This window comes from Macrobrachium nipponense, chromosome 11 (assembly GCF_015104395.2).
Source record: "Macrobrachium nipponense isolate FS-2020 chromosome 11, ASM1510439v2, whole genome shotgun sequence".
Lineage (NCBI taxonomy): Eukaryota > Metazoa > Arthropoda > Malacostraca > Decapoda > Palaemonidae > Macrobrachium > Macrobrachium nipponense.
The window spans coordinates 49,144,977-49,169,976 of record NC_061087.1 but is presented as its reverse complement, the minus strand read 5'-3'; the positions used below and the strand labels follow the sequence as shown (position 1 = coordinate 49,169,976).

Here is a 25,000-nt window from a genome sequence, read left to right as displayed (position 1 = left end):
AATCAAGGAGAAAAGTTAGTGAGGATGGGATACATCCTTCTCTCCCTCACCCAATACCGTGTCAGTCACAATGAATGGCCCCAATGTACTGCAATTTTCATATGTGGTTTGCAAATCTGTCAGATAATGAGATGCGAAGACAGAATTGCTTCTCCAATATGTAGATTTAATAATGTCTTTCAAAAGACAGATTACGTTTCTAAAATGGCCATAGAGTAGAGAAACACTGCTCTAATTTCATGAGCTTTGACTTTAAACACTTTGATATCTGAGTCCTGACATTGTCCGTGTGCCCCTCAGAAATCAAATTCCTTAAAAAAAAGGAGAGCGCATTTTTAGAAAGAGGACGAGAAGGATCTTTCACTGAACACCACAGGTTATCACTCTTACCTCTTATACCTTTGGTCCTTTGCACATAATGTCTAAGTGCTCTCACTGGACAGAGAAGACATTCAGGCTCATTAGGCCCCACTAACTCCGAAATGTTCTTTATAGAGAAAGAACGAGGCCAAGGACGTGAGGGATTTTTCATTCTTAGCCAAAAACCCCAGCATTGATGAGCAAATGGCATTGCCCTTAGCGAATCCAACTCTCTTATCAATAGCATGCAGCTCACTGATTCTTCTAGCTGATGCTAAAGCACCAAAGAAAAGGGTCTTCCTGGTCAGATCTCTAAAAAGAACTAGAGAGATCGGTTCGAATCTATCTGACATCAGCCATTTAAGAACTACATCCAGGTTCAAGCTACTGTTCTTGACTCCTTTGTCTTGGTCGTATCAAAGGAACGAATCAGGTCTGAGAGGTCTTGATTATTAGAAATGTCTAATCCTCGATGTCTGAACACAGAAGACAACATAGCTCTATAACCCCTAATCCTCTGGTAGAAAGCTTCTTCTTCTCACGAAGAAAAAGAAGGAAGTTAGCTAACTGAGCTATAGAGGTCTTAGAAGACGAAATTCCTTCTTCTTTGCACCAAGCTCTGAATTGGACCCACTTAGCTTGGTACACTCGATCAGAGGATTCTCTTCTGGGTCTAGCAATAGCCCTTGAAGCTCTCTTTGAAAATCCTCTCTTTCTGAGGAGATGCTCGACAGTCTGAAGGCGACTAGTCGAAGAGCGGACAAGTTGTGATGGAACCTCAGAAAGTGGGGCTGTCTGAGTAGATCCTTCCTTAACGGTAACTCTCTCGGAAAGTCCGTCAACAGCAGTAGTAGATCCGGAAACCATTCCCTGGCCGGCCAAAAGGGGGCTATCAGAGTCATCCTGACGTTCTGATGACCTCTGAACTTTGAACAGAATAATCTTAGCATTTTGAAAGGTGGAAAGGCATACAGATCCAGATTTGACCAGTCCAGAAGCATGGCATCCACTGTAAACGCCTCCTCGTCTGGAACTGGGGAGCAATACAGTGGTAGACGAGCTGTCTTGTTTGTGGCGAAGAGATCCAACTGAGGACATCCCCAAATCCCCCAAAGCTTCTTGCATATTTGAGGATGTAACGTCCACTCTGTGGAGAGGACTTGTCCTCTCCTGCTGAGAATGTCCGCCTTACATTCTTCGAGCCTTGAATAAATCTTGTGCTCAAGACAACCTTGTTCTCTTTCGCCCAAATGAGTAGGTCTCTCGCCGCCTCGCACAGAGAGAACGAGTGTGTCCCCCCCTGTTTTTTTGATGTAAGAGAGAGCCGTGGTGTTGTCTGCTTGAACCAGCACTACTTTCCCTCTTACCTCTGTCTTGAAGTGCATTAGAGCCAAATGAATCGCCTTCAACTCGTTTAGATTTATGTGCCAGCTTCTCTGATGAATCTGCCAAAGTCCCGACACTTCCTTTCTCCCCAGAGTAGCTCCCCACCCTTTGTCCGATGCGTCTGACAAAAGCGTAAGGTTGGGGCTCAACTGGCTTAGAGACAAGCCTTCCTCTAGCCTTCCTTCTTGGATTTCCACCAAAGTAGGTCCTGTTTGATTCCTTCCGAGATGGGGAACACGAAGGAGTCTGGGAACTTCTTCCTTTGCCACTTCTGCTTCAAGTAAAATTGAAGTGGTCTCATGTTGAGCCTGCCCAGACTTACAAATTGCTCTATTGAAGCCAAGGTTCCTAAAAGGCTCATCCACTGATTCGCCGAGCAAGTTTGTCTGACGAGAAATTCGTCTATTTTGTTCAGGCAAGAGTCGATCCTTTGGCGAGACGGAAAAGCCTGAAAAAGAACTGAATTCAGTCTCACTCCTAAATAAATTATCTCCTGAGAAGGAGTGAGACATGACTTTTCCTTGTTTACTAACAAACCTAGGCTTTCCGTCATCCTTAAAGTCTTTTGTAGGTCCTCCACACACTTCTGTCTGGACCTTGCCCTGAGAAGCCAATCGTCTCTAGATACATGGATATTCGTATCCCGTCTAGATGAAGCCACTTTGCTACTGACGACAGAACTCTGGTGAACACTTGTGGAGCTGTCGACAGGCCGAAGCAGAGGGCCCTGAACTGATAAATACGGCCCTGGAACACGAATCTCAGGAATCTTCTCGATTCCGAATGAATCGGAATATGAAAATAAGCGTCCCGAAGGTCTATGGAAACCATCCAATCTCCAGGATGAAGAGCTGCTAATACCGATTGGGTCGTTTCCATAGAAAACTTCGTCTTCAGGACAAAGACGTTCAGGGCACTGACGTCCAACACCGGTCTCCAACCCCCGTGGCCTTCTTTACCAGGAAAAGGCGATTGTAAAATCCTGGTTCCTGCGGAGAGTCCACTAACTCTATGGCCCTCTTTGCCAGTAAGGCGAGAAATTTTCTTTTGATGGAGGGCAGCAAATTTTTCGGAGTTCTCCGAGTAGGCTGACAAATTCACAGGAAATTCTGTGAGAGGGGGGTGCTTGATGAACGGAATGGTGTATCCTTCCTTCAGGACCTGGACCGTCCAAGGATCCGCTCCGAGATGAAACCAGGTCTGCCAGAAAAGGTGTAATCTGGCTCCTACTGCTGTGTGGAGGACTACGGGCCTACTTCTTGTTGATGAGGGAGTGGTTTTAGAAGAGGCTCTACCTCTCCCACGAAACCTGGAGGAAGATCGAACGGGAGCTCTCCCTCGAAATGGTTTAGGAGCTTCCGTGGAGGGAGCACTCCGAGAAGCAGAAAGAACCGGAGCTATCTTCCTGGGCTTCTTCACTGACTGTGATAAGAGATCCTGGGTCGCTTTCTGTGTTAAAGATTGAGCGATCTCGCTCACAATCTCTTGCGGAAATAGGTGTTTCTTGTCCAAAGGAGAGAAGAGCAAGGCAGACTTCTGGTTCGATGAAACCCCTTTCGACTAGAAGGAGCACCAAAGCTGTCTCTTCTTCAACACTCCAGAGGCGAAAATGGCAGCGAGCTCCGAAGCTCCATCACAGATGCCTTTATCGATACAATCCAGTACCGAGGCAAAATCCTTCAACTGCTCCTCCGAAAGTCCAAATGACTTGACTTTCCTGGCCAGCGAAGCAATTGCCCAATCCAGGAAGCTAACAACTTCGAAAACACGGAAAACACTCTTGCAAAGATGCTCCAGTTCATTTGTTGAAAAGAAAATCTTAGCAGTATTAAGGGCTGCTCTGCGGGAAGAGTCCACGAGACTAGAAAAGTCTCCCTGAGCGGAGGCAGTCACACCCAGGGAAAAAACTTCTCCAGTGTCATACCAGACACAGCTCCTTGACGAAAGTCTCGAAGGGGGAAGACAAAAAAACATTTTTCCCCTGTTCCCTCTTCTCCAAAAGCCAAGCGTTAACTTTCTTGATAGCTTTCTTAGCCGAAATCGAGAGGACGAGACGCGTGAACGAGGACGAGGAGTCAGGCTTACTGTCCTTTTTCCACTGCGAACTAGGAGAAACTGGAACGGAAGGCGCAAAAGAATCTCCAAAGTTGTCAACGAAGGATCGTAAAAGGAGTTTATACCCCGACAAATGCTTGTCTTTTTCTGTAAGTCCTTCTTTCTTTCTTCCTCCAAATCCGAAGCTTCCTTCGACGAAACTGGCGAACATTCCATCGGAAGAGGAATCCTGTTCGGCGAAGTCACACCCTGACGCGTCCGAGGAGGGTGTGAGAAAGCAGGATAAGACGTCTGAGCCTGTACTGAGACGTATCCGGGCGGCTGAGCTGGCGGCTGCGTTGGCGGCTGAGCTGGCGGCCGAGCTGGCAGCTGAGGTGGCGCTCGAGCGAGAGCCTGACGTGGCGCCATAGACGGAGTCAGGAAAGGAGTCCGACCAGGCGCCTGAAGTGGCGTCTGAAGAGGAGTCACATGGAGAGTCTGAGCCTGAAGAGGCGACTGCAAAGGAGCCTGCGAAGAGGACTGCACAGTAGTCTGCGGAAGATGTAAGGCGGTCGGGAGCGCATTCGGGGACGAAAGAGACTTGCCAAAAAGCTCCAAGATACTGCCTAACTTGGCATTCGTCTGTTCAAACACCGAAGGTTGAGGATCCACCGACGTAGAAGGCGCGGGAGGTGTAGAAGGATGATCCACAAACACGTCTGGAGCCGCAGGATATCGTTGAGGAGGCTCTGGAGAAGGCTCCGAAGGAGTGTGCGTGTTCGGCTTCTCCACTTCTATGAGAGAAGGGCGATAAATCGAAACCGCCGAGAAAAAGCTTCAGGCTCCTCCCAAAAACTACAAGAAGGTTCGGCAGCGCCACCTTCTTGGGAACCGCAGCAGGCGAAACATCGCGCAACCTTTTCAGCGGTCTAGAAGTCTTATTACGCCAACCTCTATAAGAGGAAACATCTGAACTAGAGTCACTTGACGAAAAACACTTCCTCGCAACACCTTTCCAATGGTGAGCGACAGCATCCTGGGATACGGCTACAGGATTGCTTGAGGGGGCGGCTGCTCGGGAGCAGGTCCCGCTCGCCTCCCTTCGGTTTTCGGCATGCCTTACTCCAGGATCTGGGGAGTTTGACAGGGGCCTAGACCTAGTAGGAGAACGAACGGGCCGAACAACCACCTCCTCCACTACACTTGCACTAAGTAATTTATCACACTTAACTACCACTTCTTGCACTGTCTCACCCATTTTCTGCATAGTGGTGAGGAAAGAGACAAATTTCGAGTCCATATCGGCTCGTAATACTGACACGGGATCGGGAGATACAGATTCGAGGGCAGGAGCAACCACTACGGGGTTAATAGGAACAGGATTAATAGAATTCAGAGGAATATCCTGGCTACTCACAAACTTAGAAGAAGATCTCTGTGAAGCCTTTCTGATTCTATCTTTTTCTAACTTTCTCATATACTTTCCCAGTGCCTTCCACTCCTGAGATGTTAGAGACTTACATTCTTCACACGTATTCTCAAAAGAACATTCACGTCCCCTACAACTAACACAAGTAGAATGAGGATCAAGTGAAGCTTTAAGAAGTCTAGTCTTACACCCACTACTACACACCCTATACTGAACAGAGCCGGTGTCAGACATCGTGAAGAATTCAAAATAATTCCTAAAAAGGACAACAATATCAAAACCAAAATAACTATAGCGCTAGCAAAAAGATCAGTAAACTCAAGGTACATCACCAAAAGGAGAAAACCAAGATGATCAAATCCAAATTCCAACCAGCAGAGGAACCGTGTTACCGGTTCCGACGGCAGGAAACTTCTGATTTATGGTTGGAATGGTTCCCGGTACCCGGTAGAGGGCGGGAGTAGAGGGATCACCTGTCAAACCATTAGCGCTACCGCGAATTTCAAATTCTGCCGTGACGTCAGGAGACGACAGCTATATGTAACCACCGGGTAAGTTATATAAGTGAAAAAAAGAATTAATCCTGCTGGCTTTCTGCACATTGAAGCAACCAAATCCCCATACAGGCAGAAAACTATCACACCTACTGTTACCTGATCACTCAGCAAGTTCTGAGAGGTTGGGAGCTGGGCAAATTACCTTGTGAGGGACTGATCTGTACCAAAATATAAAATTTTTCTAAAATTAGTTTACATTTTCCCTAACATACAAACTTGAAATTCTTTACATAGGATTTAGCTTGTGAATGAGAGATCTAGGTATCCAAGGAGACAAGATAGGAGTGATTGTTTCTCCTCCATCTCTGTTTTTCCTTCCTCTCCAGTAAGCGTAGAGTCAGAGTGCCATTCAACATATAAGCTGGACAGATGTGAGTGCAGGTTTGCTGTCTGAATGGGCACCAGTCTTTTCATTGGTAATGAAGGGATGCAAGTTCCCCTCCTCTCTTGACAAGGGGAGAGGGCAGACAATACTGCAAACTTGTTAATCATATCAACCAGTATTATTGTCTCCAACACTTCAGTATGGATTCTTAAAGCCAAACTGAGAAATAGCATACAAACCCTTCACTCAATTATCTGGAAATTACCGTCTGCTACATCCCTTATGTGCAGTGTGCTAGAATAGTGGGGTATACCTTGCTCTGCTCTCAAACAAACCAGGAAGGCAACACCCTAGGTTGGGCGAACCAACAAGTCAGTTCAGCGAACACACAGATTCCTCTCGCCAATTGGTAAATACATTATGTAAAGAATGAAGGTTTGTATTTGTGCAGGAATAAATAACAAATCTTAAAAATGGAATTTTCATTATAAAATAAAATTTTATTACATACTTACAGAACAATTATACAGCTGTAGGTTCCCCTACGAATGGCAGACAATAGATTCAAAACTTCTGCGGTGGCGCCGCCATCGTTGATGTAGGAAACATCATCTCCCTCCACTCGAGGGAGCTACAGGCACAACTGCCCAGGTAACATCAATTCCTTCTGACCAGCCATCCACCTGTGGGGAGGGGGGAGGGCTTTAATTAATAATTGTTCAGTAAGTATGCAATAAAATTTATTTTATAATGAAAATTCCATTTTCATTGCAGTGTCTTACCGAACAATTATACAGCTGATTACCCACTGCAAGGATGGGGGGCTGTGGATGTAAGCTTAATCTAAAAATAACATGATTCTTGAAAAAGGACCCAAAAGCACTGTTAGTGCCTGTTGTACCTTACCTTGTAAGAGAGCTACTGCAGGAGAATACTGCCTCTGGTCGGTGCTCATCTTACGTAGTAGAAGGCTTGGAGTATGACCAATGGGTGCCTCTACATGGAGTGGAAGATCCTTGTAGTCATGGTGTTCACCGCTGACTCAACAAAGATACAACCAAAGATTGCCCTTGCCCTGGGCTAAGACCAGAAATAACCAAAATGAAAATACAACTGTCACCTACACCGAAATAAAAACCTTAACCCACCAAAACTAAAACTAAAATGACTGGTGAGTACTCCAGGTACATTGTACCCCCAGACTTCCCTTTAACTCGTCAACCTTGATACAAGGCGAAACATAGGCTAACAGAGGGAGCAACCCCCTGTGTGGTTTCTCCCAACACCATGCCAGCTACTGAAAGTGGACCGAGAGACTTACAATCTTGGAACACAGTCACGATTTCTTTCAAATAATGCGTAGCGAACACAGATTTCGATTTCCAAAAGGTGCTTTTGAGGATAGTGGATAGCGACAAGTTGTGTCGAAAAGCGAGGGAAGTCGCTGCCACTCGAACTTCGTGCGCTTTCACTCTCAGTAAAGGAAACACTGAGTCATTAGCTCGAGAGTGTGCTTCGACAATTAATTCTCTCAGAAAATAGGAGATAGCGTTTTTTGAGAGAGGCCGAGAGGGATTTTTAACCGAGCACTGCAAACGATTCGATTGACCTCTAATTTTCTCCATTCTGCAGAGGTAATATCTTAATGCCCGCACGGGACATAAGAGCCATTCTTCTACTTCTGGCCTATCAAGTCTGTCAGGTTCTTGAGAACGAAGTTACGTGGCCAAGGATTAGAAGGGTTCTCGTTTTTCACGAGAAAATTGAGCTCTACAGAGCAAACTGCGTCGCCTTGAGAAAATCCCACCTTTTTGTCCATCGCGTGAAGCTTGCTAACTCGTCTAGCTGATGCTAATGCAACTAAAAATAAAGTCTTCTTGGTGAGATTCCTCTTAGACGAAGAAAGTAACTGTTCAAAGGGAGGACCCGAAAGCCGTTTAGGAACTACATTGAGAATCCATGCTATCAAGGTATTTGACGATTTGGAAGTCTCGAACGATTTAATTAGATCGGAAAGATCACTATTCGTGGATATGGCTAGTCCTCTGTGTTTAAAAACTGAAGCCAGCATCGCTCTGTATCCCCTAATAGTCGAAGGCACTAAACGCTTAACGTCCCTTAAGAATAGAAGGAAATCCGCTATTTCGTTCACAGATGATTCAGAAGAAGAGACTTTAGTTTGTTTACACCATTTTGAAACACTCCCCATTTAGACTGGTATAGTCTGTTAGAAGAATCTCTTTTGCAGTTCGCGATAGCTTCTGCAGCTCGTCTTGAAAAACCTTTCACTCTGACGAGACTCCTGACAGTCTGAATCCTGTCAGTGCCAGAGTGGATAATCCTTGGTGGAATCTTGCGAAGTGTGGTTGTCTAAGTAGACATCTCTTTAACGGAAGCAGCCTGGGGAAATCTACAAGCAAGTCGAGGAAATCTGGGAACCATTCCTTCCTTGGCCAGAACGGAGCGACTAGTGTCAGAGAAACTTTTTCATGAAATGACACTTTGTTCAGCACCTGTCTTATTAGGCCGAATGGGGGAAAGGCGTACGCTTCCAGGCCAGATCAGTCTAGTAACATTACGTCGACTGACCATGCAAGAGGGTCCGGGGCTGGAGAGCAAAACAGCAGAAGGCAATTGTTCCTCGAAGTTGCAAATAGGTCTATCATCGGCTTTCCCCAAAGTTTCCATAGGTCTAGGCAGACCTTCGCATCAAAAGTCCATTCCAATGGCAGTACTTGGTGACGTCGACTTAGTTCATCTGCCAACACGTTCATTTTCCCTTGAACAAATCGAGGGATCAACAAAACTTGAAATTTTTTTGCCCACAGAAGCAGATCTTTTGCAAGGTTGAAGAGGGTGAAGGAGCGCGTTCCCCCTTGTTTCCTGAAGTAGGAAAGTGCTGTGGAACTGTCTCCGTGAACTGCTACCACCTGCCCCGTCACGAGACGAAAGAACGCCTGAAGTCCCAGGTACACTGCTAATAGCTCCCTCACGTTGATATGAAGAGAGCGTTGAGTTTCCGACCATTCCCCTGATGCCTTGTTCTTTCCCAACAGGGCTCCCTAACATGCGTCGGAGGCATCTGAAAAGAACTGAAGGGTTGGGTGGAGCGGACGAAGCGAAAGACCCTCTACCAGTCTTGGTTTCGAAAGCCACCGCGCTAAGTCCTCCTTGATTTCATCTGAAATTGCGAATACTGTCGAGTCTGGTTGAGTCTTCCTGCACCATGATGCCTTCAGGAAGAATTGTAGGGACCTCATGTGCAGCCTTCCGAGTTTGACAAACTGTTCCACCGAAGCTAGTGTTCCTAACAGACTGGTACAATGGTTGGCGGAACAGGACTTGCTGTCCAGGAAGTCTGTACTACTTCCAGACATGACTGGACTCTCTTTGGTGAAAGAGCAGCCCGAAAAACTTGAGTTCAGAGTCATCCCAAAATAGAGAATGCTCTGAGTCGGAATTAGCCGAGAATTCTCCTCGTTGATAAGAAGACCTAACGAGTGAGTTAATGAATGAGTCCTCTTGAGATCCTTCATACACTGACTTTCTGAAGAGGAGCGGAGAAGCCAGTCGTCTAGGTAGAGTGACACTGATGCTCAGGTGTAACCACTTCCCCAGCGGAGTCAGCACTCGCTTAAATACTTGCGGTGCTGTCGAGAGGCCGAAGCAAAGAGCTCGAAACTGGTAGGTCTTGCCCATGAACACAAACCGAAGGTATTTCCTGGAGTCCTGATGAATTAAGATGTGGAAGTATGCATCCTGCATATCCAGGGATACCATCCAGTCCCCCTGGTGAAGGGATTCCAACACCAAACGAGTCTTTTCCATATTGAATTTGGTCTTCTGAATGAACAAGTTCAGTGCACTTACATCCAGTACAGGCCTCCAGCCCCCTGATGACTTGGGGACTACGAACAGACTGTTGTAAAATCCCGGGGATGGTCTGTCGCTTATCTCCTCTATGACAGCCTTCTGCACAAGTGTGTCTATTTCTAGAGTTAAGGCTACAAAACTCTCCTGGGAACATTCGATAGAGGTGGAGTGTCTTTGAAAGGAATGGAGTAACTGAACCAGAGAATCTGGGTCAACCAGGGCTCTGCCCCTCTACGACTCCATTCCTCCCAGAAGAGGTTCAGTCTGCCCCCTACTGGAGCATGAAGGTCCTCCTGGAGAGTAGGGCAGTCCTCTATTTTCTTAGCAAGGGCTCTGATCGTCCAGTCTAAGAAGCTCATAATCTCCAAAATCTTGAAGATATTCTTTACCAAATGGTCCAATTTGGGTGATGAAAAGAATATTTTGGCTGCTGCAAACGCAGACCTCCTATTTGCATCTACCAGGCCAAAGAAGTCCCCCTGTGAGGAGGCAGACACTCCCATGGAGGGGGCTTCTCTGGTTACGTAGAACCTATACCTCTTCTTAACAAGTTTCGACGGAGGCTAGGCAAAAGTTGCATTCCCGAGCTCTCTCTTGAACTTCAACCAGTCTTCTATATCACGAAGCGATCGTTTAGCAGCCTTAGAAAGTACGACCTTCTGGAGAAGAGGATCGAAATTCTTCCTTCTCATCAGGAAGATGGAAGCAGGTGACCTGGGAGTGGCTGCTACGAAGTAATCCGGGTACATGTCCAGAAGGTAGCGTAAAATCTTCGAATAGCACGAGAGACGAATAGAGTCAGCTTCTAAGTCCTCCTCATCATCCGAAGAGATAGGCGACAGAGAGGGTTCTTGATTAAACTCATTGTTCTTTGGACATTGTTTGCTTTCTTTCCTCCAGTTCATTAGCTCCTGCAATTGTCGACATAAAGGAACTAAATTCTTGTCTTCTTGAGTTGAAGTCGTAGCAACTGGGGTTGTGGACTTCGACACGATCGACACTGGAGGTCTCGCGCCAGTCGAATTATCTGTCGCATGCGAAGTCGAAAGTAAACTTTCGACAGCTTGAGGAGTGTCAGATCTCTATGACTCAGAATCACTCGTTCCACAATCGAGTTGAAGGCGGCTGTCACTGTCGTGAAAACCCGAGGCGAAGTCCATGTAGCTACACTACACGCCGGGCGAGGGTTGTCTACTTCTCTGTTCCTCTTCACAGGGGGCGGAGAGAACACCTCTTCAGTTGAACGTCTCTTCAATGGACGTGAGGCTGAAGAATCACGGACTTATGACGTCTAACCGGTGACGAATCACTCAACCCTGTCGATAACTGATTACTGAACGACACACCTTCCCAATGGTGTTTAGTCTAATCCTGCTGTCGCACCACAGGATCGACGGAGGAACCGACTGTCTGTGGGCAAACCCCGACAATCTCCCTTGGACCTCCGGTATGTCTTCTCCCCGAGGGGGGGGGGGGGGGGGGGGGGGGGGGGGGGGGGGGGGGGGGGGGGGGTGGGGGGGGGGGGGGGAGGGGGGGGGGGTGGGGGGGGGGGGGGAGCAAGACAGGGACCTTCATCTAGAACTATCGGGACAAACAGCCACCCCCTCAGATTGCACTGCACTGACTTTTCACTTCACTAGAAGTCTTTTCCATGAAAGACTTTACAGATAAACCTAACTGCATAACTGTATTAGCTAATACATCAAATTTCTTTTCAAATCTAGACTCGAGGCTAGGTGTCAGGAGAAACTCCACGGGAAGTTGGCAAGGGAGTTACAGGTGCAGGAGTAGGAGGACTCAAGATTGGAGACATAATAAGAGGAGAAGGAGAAGGAATAGGAGCAGGTGCTTCGATAGAAGAAGCAGAAGCAGCTACGTATACTAGTCTTACTTTCAGTTCTGAGAGCCGCCTTCCTCTTCCTATCCTTAATTACCTTCCCCAAGTGAGAAACAAAAACTTTCCACTGTTGTTCACTCCAATCCTTCCATTCATCACAAGTAGACTCTCTAGAGCACTCACAACCCCTACACTTAATGCACTTAGTGTGCGAATCATAAATTGATTTAACTAACCTAGTTTTGCACCCTTCGGTGCAAAACCTAACTACTGAAGGACTAGAGTCCGACATGATGGTAAAGCCACAAAATTGCAGAAAAGAAATTCAGCTAACTAGCTTCAACACGAAGTTGAACACTTCACCGATATTGGAGAGATATACTTCCCAACAAATGAAGAAAAGTCTGCACCGACCACCGATGTTCACCAGAAGCCGGCAGAGAACAAATTGATGTTACCTGGGCAGTTGTACCTGTAGCTCCCTCGAGTGGAGGGAGATGACGTTTAGAATCTTGTTGTCTGCGAAGTTTAGAATCTTGTTGTCTGCCATTTGTAGGGTACCTACAGCTGTGTAATTGTTCGGTAAGACACTGCAATAAAATAAAACATTTAATAGCTTATATTAGTGAAAGTATGATGTCATATTCCCAGGGTCATGTTTTGAACTGAAATGCATTATCATCTTGTAATCGGTGGTTTTATCCTTAATGTTATCACAACAGTGTTTATTTGAATGTAATTACGTATACACATTTTGTTCTTAATTAACTCCAAATTCCACTTTAAATATGTGAGTGTTTGGTTACAGTAAAGCCACGGTGGAAAAAAATGTTCAGCTTTGTTGTACACCTGGCTGCCGAAACGCATCATCGACCAGACAACTGATTAGTGAATTATGACAAGAATTTTGTAATATTTTGCCAGCACTTTTCATTGATTTAAGTCTATACAGTGGTACCTCAACATACGAAAGGCTCAACTTACGAAAAACTTGAGATATCAAAGCAAATACAACAAATTTTACGGCTCTACATACGAAAATTGCTTAAGTTACGAAAGGTTGTTGCTGTAAAGTCCCGAGATTCGCCCGGACCACCGAGAACAATTTTCAAACTCCCGCGCTGCCAAATGAGTAAACTCGCCACCATCCTCCCGCTCTGCCATTGGTTCCTGATGCTAGTCACCCCATAAGATCCTGCTCTCCTATTGGTCAGCATCTAGCCCTTATGCTTTAAGTATTCTATTGGTAAAAGGATGCTGTAAATTGAAAAACTTATTCATGCAATACATTTAATAAAAATAAAAAATATTGGGTAAAGATAGAATAAAGAATAGAAATGAATGGTTATTATACTGTTTGGTAGTTTCAGTAGTTGAAGAGAGATAATGAAAATTTATGGCTTACTGTGTACAAGGAAAAGTGATTGCTTGGCGATCGTTCGATACTCGTAAGTGCTGGATGTAAACAGAAGTTTGGAAGCTTTTTTTTTGTTTGTTTATTATAGTTAATGGTTACTTAATAATTATTTGAAATGAGTACATGCAATACATTTCATAAAAAAATTGTTAATTAGATATCATAAAATACAAAATAAATCAGACTATCATTGAAGCCAACAAATACGTATTTTCTAGAATTCTTCTGTTTTAATACTACGTTACGTATATGTTTCATTATAGCTGTCAGTAACTCGGTATTTCCATTAGGTAAAGATAGAATAAAGAATAGAAATGAATGGTTATTATACTGTTTGGTAGTTTTATTAGTTGAAGAGAGATACTAATGAAAATTTATGGCTTACTGTGTCCTAGGAAAAGTGATTGCTTGGCGTTCGTTCGGTACTCGTAAGAGCTGAATGTCAACAAACGATTGGAAGGTTTTTTTTTTGTTTGTTTGTGTATTATAGTTAATGATTAATTAATAATTATTTGAAATGAGTACATACTGATTATTTATACATTTTATTGGCATATTCTAAGCTTTTAGCTTCTTAGGTTTAGATGTCAGAATCATAGACTAGGCTACAGTAGCAACCGCTAACATAGGCTAGGCTTATTGCTAAGGGACATATGCTAAAGTCCTAGCATATGCAGTAAAAATGGGGTTGAACATTACATGCAGTTGAATATTACTCAAGTATAAACAGTATTTTGCCTTTTTGGAGTCATATTTCTTCCGTCGGATTGGCATCGTAACCCTAGAACATGTGTTGTAGGCCTGGAAATATAATTTACTGGGGTGTTTTTGTAGGGCTTGGAACGGATTAGGCATTTTACATGTAAAATGCGATTCAAGATATGAAAACTTCATGATACGAAGGCCGCCTCGGAACGGATTAATTTTGTATCTTGAGGTACCACTGTATTACTATTTTGAATTTTTTTTATTTTTAATAATTGTACCTATGCTTGAAATAAATGTAACCTTTAATGTTTGCATGCTTAGGCAAGGCAAAATTTCATTGTTGCCAATTTAGTGGAGCTTCACACACACACACCGATGCATTTACAAACCATTTCCATGAATTCTAGTTATCTTAGTAATGCAATAATGATAAAATTGCTCTAATATGTATATATACTACAAATAGATATGCTAATTTAACTTATTTTCACGGTTTTGTATAAGCCTTATATGTACCCAGTTTGGAGGCAAAAGACATACCAATTGGCAAAAGTGATAAAAAAATAGGAAAAAGCAAACAACACATCAAGCTAATGTTCATAACAAAACCGTTGAAATTTGTCAGGAATCTAGTTACTTTTTGAACAATGAACATTTTCAAATTAATCATCTTGAGTATGTAATAAATTTATGCAATTCATGACCTTATACTGATGTTAAACTATTTATTTAAATATCTAGCGCACTCTTCTTCTTCTTGTTCCTCCTGAAAAATCGCGAGTTTCTGGACGCGAGTGTGAACGTCATCATTTAAGATTGTTATGAGGAAAGTGTACTCCCGTCTATGGATACAAATGGTGTGCAGATTTAGCACAGGAAATACAAATTTTGTTTACATAAGTGACTCTGCAAACATTGAGATGGCATCAATCTTCTACATGTACTAATGTGTTTTAAGTAAAAATTTTGAAAAGTGTCATGGAGGTAAGTTAGCACTGCGCATAGCTAGACTTTCATTAACCTCTGTTTAACCGGAAATTATTATCTTGTCATTTGGGAAAAAACACATACTTCACGAGGTCTCGAGGTGTTGCTTCCACAGACGATGGCTTGTGACTGGTGCCTATCTCCGGTGTCAGGACGTGTTAAAAGTACTTTTTCTGGAAGGTGGATCAATGAGGGGGCAAGATGGCCACAGGTAGTCCATTCGATCGTTTACCCTAGAAGCAGTTTTTGAGAACAATGGGAGGAGGCTCTAGCACTACCACCAAGTGGAAGTTTAGTACGTTTTCAATGATCATTGTTGTTTGGTGGGGTCTAGGGGGAGCAAAGCCAACTCCAGCTAGGGGAGCATCCTAATTCAGGTTAGGAAAGTAGGGGAAACAACCAAGTGGACTAGCTGATCCAGTCTTGGCTGCTTGTTGAGCCACCCTCCGAAAAAGTACTTTACCACGTCCTGACACCAGAGATGGGGACCAGTCATGAGTCATTGTGTGGTGAGAGCGACACCTCAAGACCTCTACTCTCCTTTCAAAGTAAGTATTTTCTCCAAAGTTAGAAATTATGGTCATATTTTAAGATAAACAGGTAAATGAAAGTCTAGCCATGTGCATTGCAAACATACCTCCATAACGCTTTACAAATTTTGACTTAAAACACCTTAGTACATGTACGTCCAATGAGGCATTTTTTTCAAAAAAAGGCCAGTCTCGTCAGAGTTGAAGACTCGCTGAGAACTTTAGCCTTCCTTGATTATCATCTAGTCAAACGCCTTAATAAAGGCTTTGGCCGCTTTTGTGTCTGAGCTGGCAGACTCCACATGCCGCACCACCGAATGGATGCCAGTCCATTTATGGAATTTATCAAACCAACCCCAAGAAGCCATGAAGTCTGGGGTTGCCGTCGATGTCCCTTCTCCTGTGTCATCTTCGGCCTGGGCACTCAGATCACCAAAAAAGCGCTGTCCATACAAGAAGCAGCCTCTCCATCTCATCATGCACATGGCTCCTCTTGTTGGACAAAATAGTCACGCCCTTGGAAGGTGTAACTGCTTTGATGGCTTCCTTCTGCTTAAGGATGGTGCCTATCGTCGAAGGATTTCGGCCGTACGTATTCCTTAGCGATCACACTCAACCGCGTGCCAGCTTCAAAATTTTTAATTATCTCCAAAGAAAGCATCCTGTTCTTTCCGTGAACTTCAGCAACATTCTTGGGACCCATGGCTAATGACATAAGTTAATTAAGTTCACACACAACACGATAAAGTAACTTACTACAAAGAAAGCGAAATCACTAACACGAATTTACATTAACAAATGAATTCCATGTGCATATGATAACGCTGGTGCGACGAAATGGTCGAAGGACGCCTTTACGTAGAGGGATAATGGAACAGATGCTGACCAATAGGAGAGCAGGATCTTATGGCAGTGACCAGCATCAGGAACCAATGGGAGAGCGGGAGGATGGTGGCGAGTCTACTCAGTTGGTGGCGCGCGAGTTTTAAAATTGTTCTCAGCGGCCTGGGCAAATTTCGATTTACAGTACATACACCCTTTTGCAACCTGAATTATTTTCGTACACAAACAAAATAATCTTTGTCTTTGGTTTCGTAACCTGGATTTTTCGTAAGTATGGACTTTTGTATGTAGAGGTTCCACTGTACTATATGTAACGTTTATTGATCTTACTCAAGATTGCAGTTGTAATCAACACAATAAAACAACATGTTGTTGTCTATATTAGTGAAAGTGTGAAACTTCTCATTCCCGAGGTCATGATTTATACATTCATTTTTACCATATAATCGATGGTTTTTTTCCTTACTGCCATCACAACTGAAACTCCACAGTGCTTATTTGATTGTAATTACACGTTTTGGTCTTAATTCACTCCACATTGCACTTGAACTACTTTGCTGTTCCTGGTTCCTAAGAGCTCACTCCACAAACACAGTTACGGGCAGGACACGAGTACACGGTTTATGAGGTGCAAAGCTTTATTCCCTTAATTGTTTACTTACTTCATTATTTAGTTTAACTTTACTTTGTTACTTCAAATTGTTTATTTAATTCATGTCTATTATCCCTTTTTTGGAACCAAATTAACCCCCCAAAATTACGAATATTTCGGATGCATACTTACAAGCAGATGACGCGAGGAAAAAAAAAGACTCATTGTTGCCAATCTAGTGGAGCATCACACATACGCCGATGCATTTACAAACTGTTTCCATGAATTCTAGTTGTCATAGTAATCCGGTAATGATAAAATTGCTGTAATATGTATATATACTACAAATAGATACGCTAATTTCACTTATTTCGCCGGTTTTGTGTAAGTCTTATACCCAGTATGGAGGGTAAACACATACCAATTGACAACACTTATAAACAATTTAAGAGCACAAAACGCCGCAAAGAATGCCGTAGTCATATTGAATATGTACGAATAAGTGCTGGTAAGAGGTCAGGTGTACGATTGTTGTGATGAAAGTGCCCCAGAGTCTATGGGTACAAGTGGTGTGCGGATTTAGCACAGGAAATGGGAAGTTTGTTGACACAAGCGACTCCGCAAACATCGAGATGGTGTCAATCTTCTAAACTTTCTTAATCGTAAGTAAAAATTTCGAAAGCGTTTTAGGGTTGTGGGAACTTCGTTGGCCACCCTTTTTCATTACCCTCTGTTTAAATCTTAAAATATGGCCTTAATTTCTAACTTTGGAGAAAATACTTACTTCGAAAGGAGAGTAGGTCTTGAGCCCCTTCTCTCACCAACAACAACTCGTGACTGATGACCATCTCCGGTGTCAGGACGTGTTAAAAGTACTTTTTCGGAGGGTGGCCTAGCCGTGGTAGTCGGTGAGTTGGGCAGTCCATGTGATTGTTTACCCTATATCACATTATGTTAACAAAAATTCAATATTCAATCTTATGAATGGTATGCCTAAAGATGAACTAATTGTATTCTTGGGTATATAAATCTTAATACTAACTCTGCGTCGGGTAATTCTTTGGAAATTACAATTTCCTATAGTCTTCTGGTTGCTTATTAAGAATTTACCATTATTTTGGGGCAGTTGAATGTGATTAACCCCCAGGGGCCAGTACTAAACACAGCAAAATACATTGGATGTCCCAATCCCAGTAGATCTAGGGTACCTATCCGCGGTGGCCCAGACTATGGCAGTTGCAGTTTTTCTATGCAGTTTTACCTACTGAACAAGAATTTTAAGTACTATTTATTCGGACGACTGTAATTAACCCCCAGAGGCCAGTACTAAAGGTAATACTTCAGAAGCACTCCGCACTGGATATTAAAATAAATAATCACCTACATGGAAAGAGCATGTGAAAAGCAATATAAGAAGTATAGTCATTATATGAGAGATTGAACGGGGTGGAATTAAATGAGCTTGATAAGTTTTTACCTCTAATTTTTCCTAAGTCGGGAGAGGTGTTTCCTCTACAGTAATGTTTACTTTTAATGAGCACTCTAACTTACTTTCTTACCCAAACAAAAGCAGTTCCAGTTACTCATTATTGGCTGAGAGGTGTGACATCATTATGACGTCATGGGTTTCATAACCAATTACGAACGACTTTAGTCGAAAACTAAGTTTCACTAGCACTTCAGCGGAGTAATAAAGTTACCTGTCCAGTGTCCACTGGTATCCTTGTTTGATTGAATACTCGAATAATGAAGCAAAAACCGGCATTTTGTCTTCCAGTAGCTCTAGCAGAAGCAGTGGCTGGCCCTTCGATTTCCTACCAATTGTTTGCAGTGCAATGTGGGTTACGGTGAATTTTATCATTATTTGTCCAGTGGTGGTAAAGAAGTTGTGATTGAATATGCTCAAATCTAGTGGTGGTAAAGACGTTGTGATTGAATATGCTCAAAGACATAATTTAGTTCTAAAGCAAAAAAACTGCGAGTGTTGTGGAGCTATTTGTCAGATCGACTACAACAGGAACGCCTTTAGGTGTGATCCGCCACGGTAAGTAGCCTTACTGTAACCGCTGTGGCTAGCGCGCGCAGCGCAACATTACCTCTTGCCGTACATGCCGTGCTTGCCAAGAATCTTTAAATATGCGGATAAGGCGTGAAGCGCCGTTCTGCTACGGCCTTACTGACAGCACACAAATTGATTGTCGCGGATATGTAGTCGCTCCCTACTTTGTTTGTTGTTGTTTTGGTATCGCCGCCATATTGGTTTTGGTGTTATTCCGCCGATTTCGATCGGCGGTCGAGTCACTGTGTTTAGTACTGGCCCTTGGGGGTTAATTACCGTCGTCCGAATAAAAATTACTTTAAATTCTTGTTCAGTGGGTAAAATAACATAGGAAAACTTCAATCGCCATAGTCTAGGCCACCGCGGATTGCTTCTGTAGAAATAGGTACCCCAATCCCTAGTGGATGTCGTATTCGTGGCTATGCTCATTGCTGTCCGTGCGGGGTTAGCTATTCTTTAGAATTATCGTATTCTTGTTTCACCAATTAAATAGGTATAAAGTGATTAGGGCTGATCCACCTGAGCACAATGGATCCAAGGTGGTTGTTTCCCCTACAGTCGTTAGGTCGGGAATGATAGTATAACGACAGATTAGGTTTTTTATTGGCATAGACTGTGTCCGTTGTTTGGCCCCTACACTAGGACAGAATACCTACTAGGCTAAATCGCTATTCTTGATTTCATGCATTTCGTTCGTGATCTTCCACCCAATTAGTACCCAGGTAGCCTAACCTGCTTTCCATTGAAGTCCCCCATAGACAAATAGCTACTAGCCTAGGTACCTAGGTAGCACATGAAAGGGAGATGGCCAGTTTCTCTAAAACTACTGAATTGCTACCGAGATAGACGTTACAATGTTATTTCAAAGCATAACCTACGTTCAAAAAGGAAAATCATGCTACCTACCTAGGTAGCTACTAGCTAGGTAGGTAGTAGGTATTAGGTAGTACTAGCCTACAACTCACGATATTAGTACTACCCTACGGGAATCACATTCAGTTAGTCGTTTGCACTGCGTTAGAGTAAATTACCCATAAAATAAAAGGAAAGGTTTTGAAAATAAATATGGTTGAAGTTTTCTTATAAAGCAAATAATACATTGTAATTATATCTACCTTAGTAAGTTTACACAACTTACACAACTTACTAAAGAGTTGAATAGTAGTGGTAGTAGCCATTCTTCCTATGAAACGGCTCCCTCGCTCGCTCTCGTTCGCTTTTCGTTGTGTTTCTTCAAGTATATTTTCTCGGTGATGCCATACGCTTTCGCCATACGCTTTCGATAAATTCTTCCCTATTTTCAGTGTCCCCCGTAGACAAATCTGAGAATAGCTTGTAAGATGTTGACAACTAGTTCCACCTTAGCCTCCTGATACGGATCTGCACGAATCTTTCCTATTTATATTATTGTTGTGTATACTGGACAACAACACCCAATTTTTTTAGTAATTTGAATTTTTCTTAACACACATGCCTGAGTTCTTTATCATAGGGTTTTAAATGCCAACGCGAGCTGGAACAGCCATATGATTTTCTGACAAGGTCGTTAACCTTTGAACAGTTTTTACTTAATGTATGTAGCGCGCCAAATCTACCCGAGCTGGAACAGCCATTTAATTTTCTGACAAGGTCGATAACCCTTTAACAGTTTTTACGTATATATACGTAGCCGTTTAGTGAGTCTGGATTTTATATGCAGATAGCGAAACCAGGCATTTGGCGAGCTGCCGGAAGTTTCAGGCAGATAGTGGGATGCACGTAGGGCCATTTGATCCCCCCAACCCCCAGCGGCTAGTACTAAACACTAAACACGGTAAAACAGTGATATTAAGGGGCCCCATACACTGAACGATTGTATGAACGACTGTCGTTATCGACACACAAACTATTCAGACAAAGATCTAGCTAGATAAACAGGTCTAAAGGGCCCCATTCACTGAACGATTGTATGAACGATTGTCTGAACGACTGTCTGTATCGTTAGCAAAAATATTGTGTATGAGCTTGTCTGACTGCAAAAGTGGGCGGAGATTCGTGTCTGAACGATCTCAGCGGGAATCTGTCACGACCAGGTTGCTGGTCGTGAAATCGGTGGGGAGATCGTTCATACTGTAAGGATGACATTCGGGCGAATGTTCGCCCTTCCATTGTAAAAATCTGTATATCCATATGTCCTCTCTTTTCTTCCAGGAACTAAAATGTAGAGCATTTTATGCCATTTATTTTTATGTATATATGTCTGGAATCCGTTCCCTCTTTGTAATATTATTCATGTATTTTCGTCTATGAAGAAACACTTTCACAGCGGGGGCCTGTTCCTTGACGCCTCCGTCCGTACGCCGCCTTATGTACAGCCTCATTTGCCGAGTTCGTTCGCTCTTCTCATATTACTCAGACCTCACAATTGGTGACCCAGGAGTAGGTGACCCAAGCAGTTTTGGCTTTGCCATTAAGGGACTAATTACTGCCGCTCTAACCTTCAGAGAACCTTTAACAGTCCCAAACGACGTCTACTCTAGGATCTCTAGTACTTCTCAATGCCATTAGTGGACTCAACGGCATTTCTTCACAGAAATGTTTTGGTGTTAAGTCTTACGGTTTGGCTCGCCATTCACGACTTCTTGTAGACCGTAAGCGTAAGTCCGACAATATGATGGAGAGTTCAGCGCATTCACTTGACTCCTCTGTTTCCACCTTGACCCCACAATCCGCAAGACGTCCTTCTTCGTACTCGAGTCCTCCTCGATGCCCGTGCCCATGCCAGGGACGACCGCACCGCCGGAGATCCACCATGTCACGCTGCCGCCCTTCTGCAGTGAGGAAGTCGCAACATGGCTGCAACAGGCAGATATACAGTTCCGGATCCACGGCATCACCCAGGATAGCACCAAAGTGGATCTCATTGCTGGAACCCTCACAGCAGATGCCTTCGAATGCCTCGCCCCTTGGATGCGCAGCCATCCCACGGAGCTGCCCTACAAGGGCCTGAAGAGGGAGCTCATCCAGTTCTTCTTCCTCCCAGTTCCCCAGTGAGTCGCCCAAATTTTTTACCTCGTGGTCAACCCCATGACCGCCTCGGATCCCAGACTGGCCTGGCACAAGCTTCAGGACCTGGTCCTCCTGCCAGAGTTGGACCACTCTTCCTTCGCCAGCTCGTGCCCGAAGTCCGAAGCCAGATCCCTAATGCCGAGACCATGGAGATGGGAAGTCTGGTGCACTGCGCTTTCGCATGGTTTACTGCCACCCAATCTGCAAAACTCTCCTCTCCTCTGTCAGCCAACAGCCTACAGCAGGAAGACATGGTTGGTGCAGCATACCAGCGAATGCCGTGGTGCCGCTTCCACTGCCAGTTCGGCAGCAAGACACAGAAGTGCGAGCGGCCTTGCTCCTTCCACCCTTCAAGAAACGACGGAGGCAGTGCCCAAAACAAGCCCCCATGGCAGCGGTAGTAACGAAGTCCCCACCCAGGGGCTTTACTTCCAAGATGGCATCTCTGGCCTCAGGATGCATTCGGTGTTCCCTTTGTCTGCAGAGGATCGCAGCCATGCCCCTGACCACCCAACTGCCCTAGCAGCTGCAAACGGAATGCCCATCCGCACCTACAGCACCAGGGCCCAGACCATCGCGTTCCTGGGCCAGACCTGCACCTGGCCCTTCGTCCTCGCTGACGTATGGACCCCTCTCCTGGGGAGGACTTCCTTGCCCACCATGGCCTCTTGGTGGACGTGGCCCACCAGTGTCTTCTCGATACCAAGACCTGCCTCTCCCGCCCACTCGCCAGAGAACTAAGGGCGCCCACCATCTGCTCTGTCCTTCCCAATCACAGATACGCCTCCCTTCTCCAGAAGTTTCCAGACGTCTTCAGCCCCGAGCTTCACCAGGTAGCTGGGGCTGCGCCTAAGCATGGTGTCTTCCACCATATTTTCAAGTCCCCATCCATCCCGATGATATTCCGAAGATGGCGATCATCATGTCCTTCGAATCCTTTGTGTTCTCCTTCTCCACCTTCAGCCTGCAGAACACTGGGGCCACTTTCAACGCCTGAATGACAGCATCCTCGGTGACTTACCCTTCTGCATCTGCTATGTGGACAATATTCTTATCTTTTCCAGATCGCCAGAGGAGCACCTGAACCACATCTGGGCCATCCTCAAGTGCCTACAGAACAGACTTGTCATCTGTTTTGGCAAATGCACCTTCAGCGCCGAGAAGGTGGATTTCCTCGGTCACAAAATTACAGCAAGAGGAGTTCGTCCCATGGTGTCAAAGGTGGCCGCAGTGGAGAAGTTCCCGACAACGACAACCACACCATGTGCCCTTTGGCCGAGGTCCTGAAGGGCAAACCTAAAAAAATGACATAAGACCAGCAGCTCACCTTCGCCCGAATCAAGTCTTCCCTCATCAGGGCCACCACCCTGGCTCACCAGGACCCAGACGCACCCCTGATGCTCATCACTGATGCCAGCAACATCGCGTATGGTGCCGTCCTGGAACAACTGGTCAATGGAGTCCCCACACTATTAGCCTTTTTTAGCAAGAAGCTCAAACCCACTGAGACTCGCTACAGCACATTTGACCGCAAGCTCCTTGCCATCTACCAGGCCGTCCACCACTTCAAATATCTAATGGAGGGCGTCCCCTTCACCTTAAGGACGGACCACCAACCGCTGGTCCACACCTTCATCAAGGCGGGCAACGCCTGGTCCCCAAGGCATCTCCGAGTTCGGGTGCTCCATCAAGTATGTCCCTGGCAGAAGAAATCCCGTAGCCGATGGCCTGTCGAGGGTCAAGATCAACTCGTTTCACCTCAGCATTGACTAAAAAGATTTAGCGCATGAACAAGCCTCCAACCCCGAAGTACCAGCCTACGGGACCAGCTGGATCAGCCGCTTCGGAGTGCCCGACGGCGTTATGACGAACCAAGGACCCACCTTCACAGTAGAGCTCTGGTCTTCCCTGGCATGCTTGATAGGGACCAAGCACCACATCATGACGTCCTACAATCCCGCAGCCAATGGCATGGTGGAAAGGGTCCACCGCTCTCTCAGGGCCCTGATTGGAAGGCACAGCTTCCCTGGGTCCTCCTCGGTCTCTGCATAGCCCCAAGAGCCAACAGTGACCCTTCCCCAGCAGAGAAGGTGTATAAGGAGACCCTGACAGTGCCAGGTGAATTCTTCCCCACCGACAGCGACGATCCTGATATTCCCCTGGCTAGGTTGTGTGCAGCCACCCAGAAGTTCGTTCCCTGCCGAGAGACGTACGTCAACAAGATGAGGCCTGGACTCCTGCAGGTTCATCTTTGTGAGGAACGAAGCCACACGCCCGCCCTTGACGAGGCCCTACCGGGCCCTACACCAAGTCATCCGTCGGGAGGACTGGGTCTCGATAGATCACCTCAAGCCCGCCATCATCCCCGACGAAGACAACCCCACTAAACGCACCTGCAAAACCCTGTCACTGCTGGTTCCTGACAGTGCCCCTAAACATCGTCGAGGCCGACCAAGGAAAGCAGCCGAAACCCCCAGGCCCACTACCAGGGGCGGCATCCTGCTTTCTGGCCCTCAAGATGAGGAGGACACGCAAGACGCCCCTCAACCGAGGGAATCACGGACCTGAGGACTCCAGGTCCTAGCAAGATTCTGTTAGTCATCTAATGATTCTACGTAATTATTGTCTTGTAGGGGGGGGAGTATTTGTAAGGACGACATTCGGGCGAATGTTCACCATTCCATTGTTAAAATCTGTATATCCATATGTCCTCGCATCTTCCAAGGACTAAAATTAGAGCATTTTACACCCTTTCTTTTGAAGTATATATGTCGGGAATTTGTTCCCTCTATGTAATATTATTCATGTATTTTTGTCTGTGAAGAAACACATTCACAGCTGGGGCTTGTCCCTTTTGTGTTTGTTCGTGCGTGCATGACGGACACTACATTTCCGTCCGCACGCCGCCTTATGTACAGCCTCATTTGCCGAATAAAATTAGTTCGCTCGCTCTCCTCATATTAATCAGACCACACAATAGTGTCTGAATAGTGTATGCGTTTGTCAATAATGGCA

At 45.0% G+C, this 25,000-nt stretch overlaps 1 protein-coding gene across 1 annotated transcript in view; it reads right to left on the bottom strand.

Annotated features, from left to right (window-relative positions):
* The window catches only part of LOC135205772 (paraplegin-like), a gene marked incomplete in the record, with an annotated part of 592,202 nt that extends 571,748 nt beyond the window's left edge, over positions 1 to 20,454 (bottom strand). Inside the window, 1 exon segment of the mRNA XM_064236914.1 lies at positions 20,053 to 20,454.
* Positions 20,455 to 25,000: the final 4,546 nt, after the last annotated feature.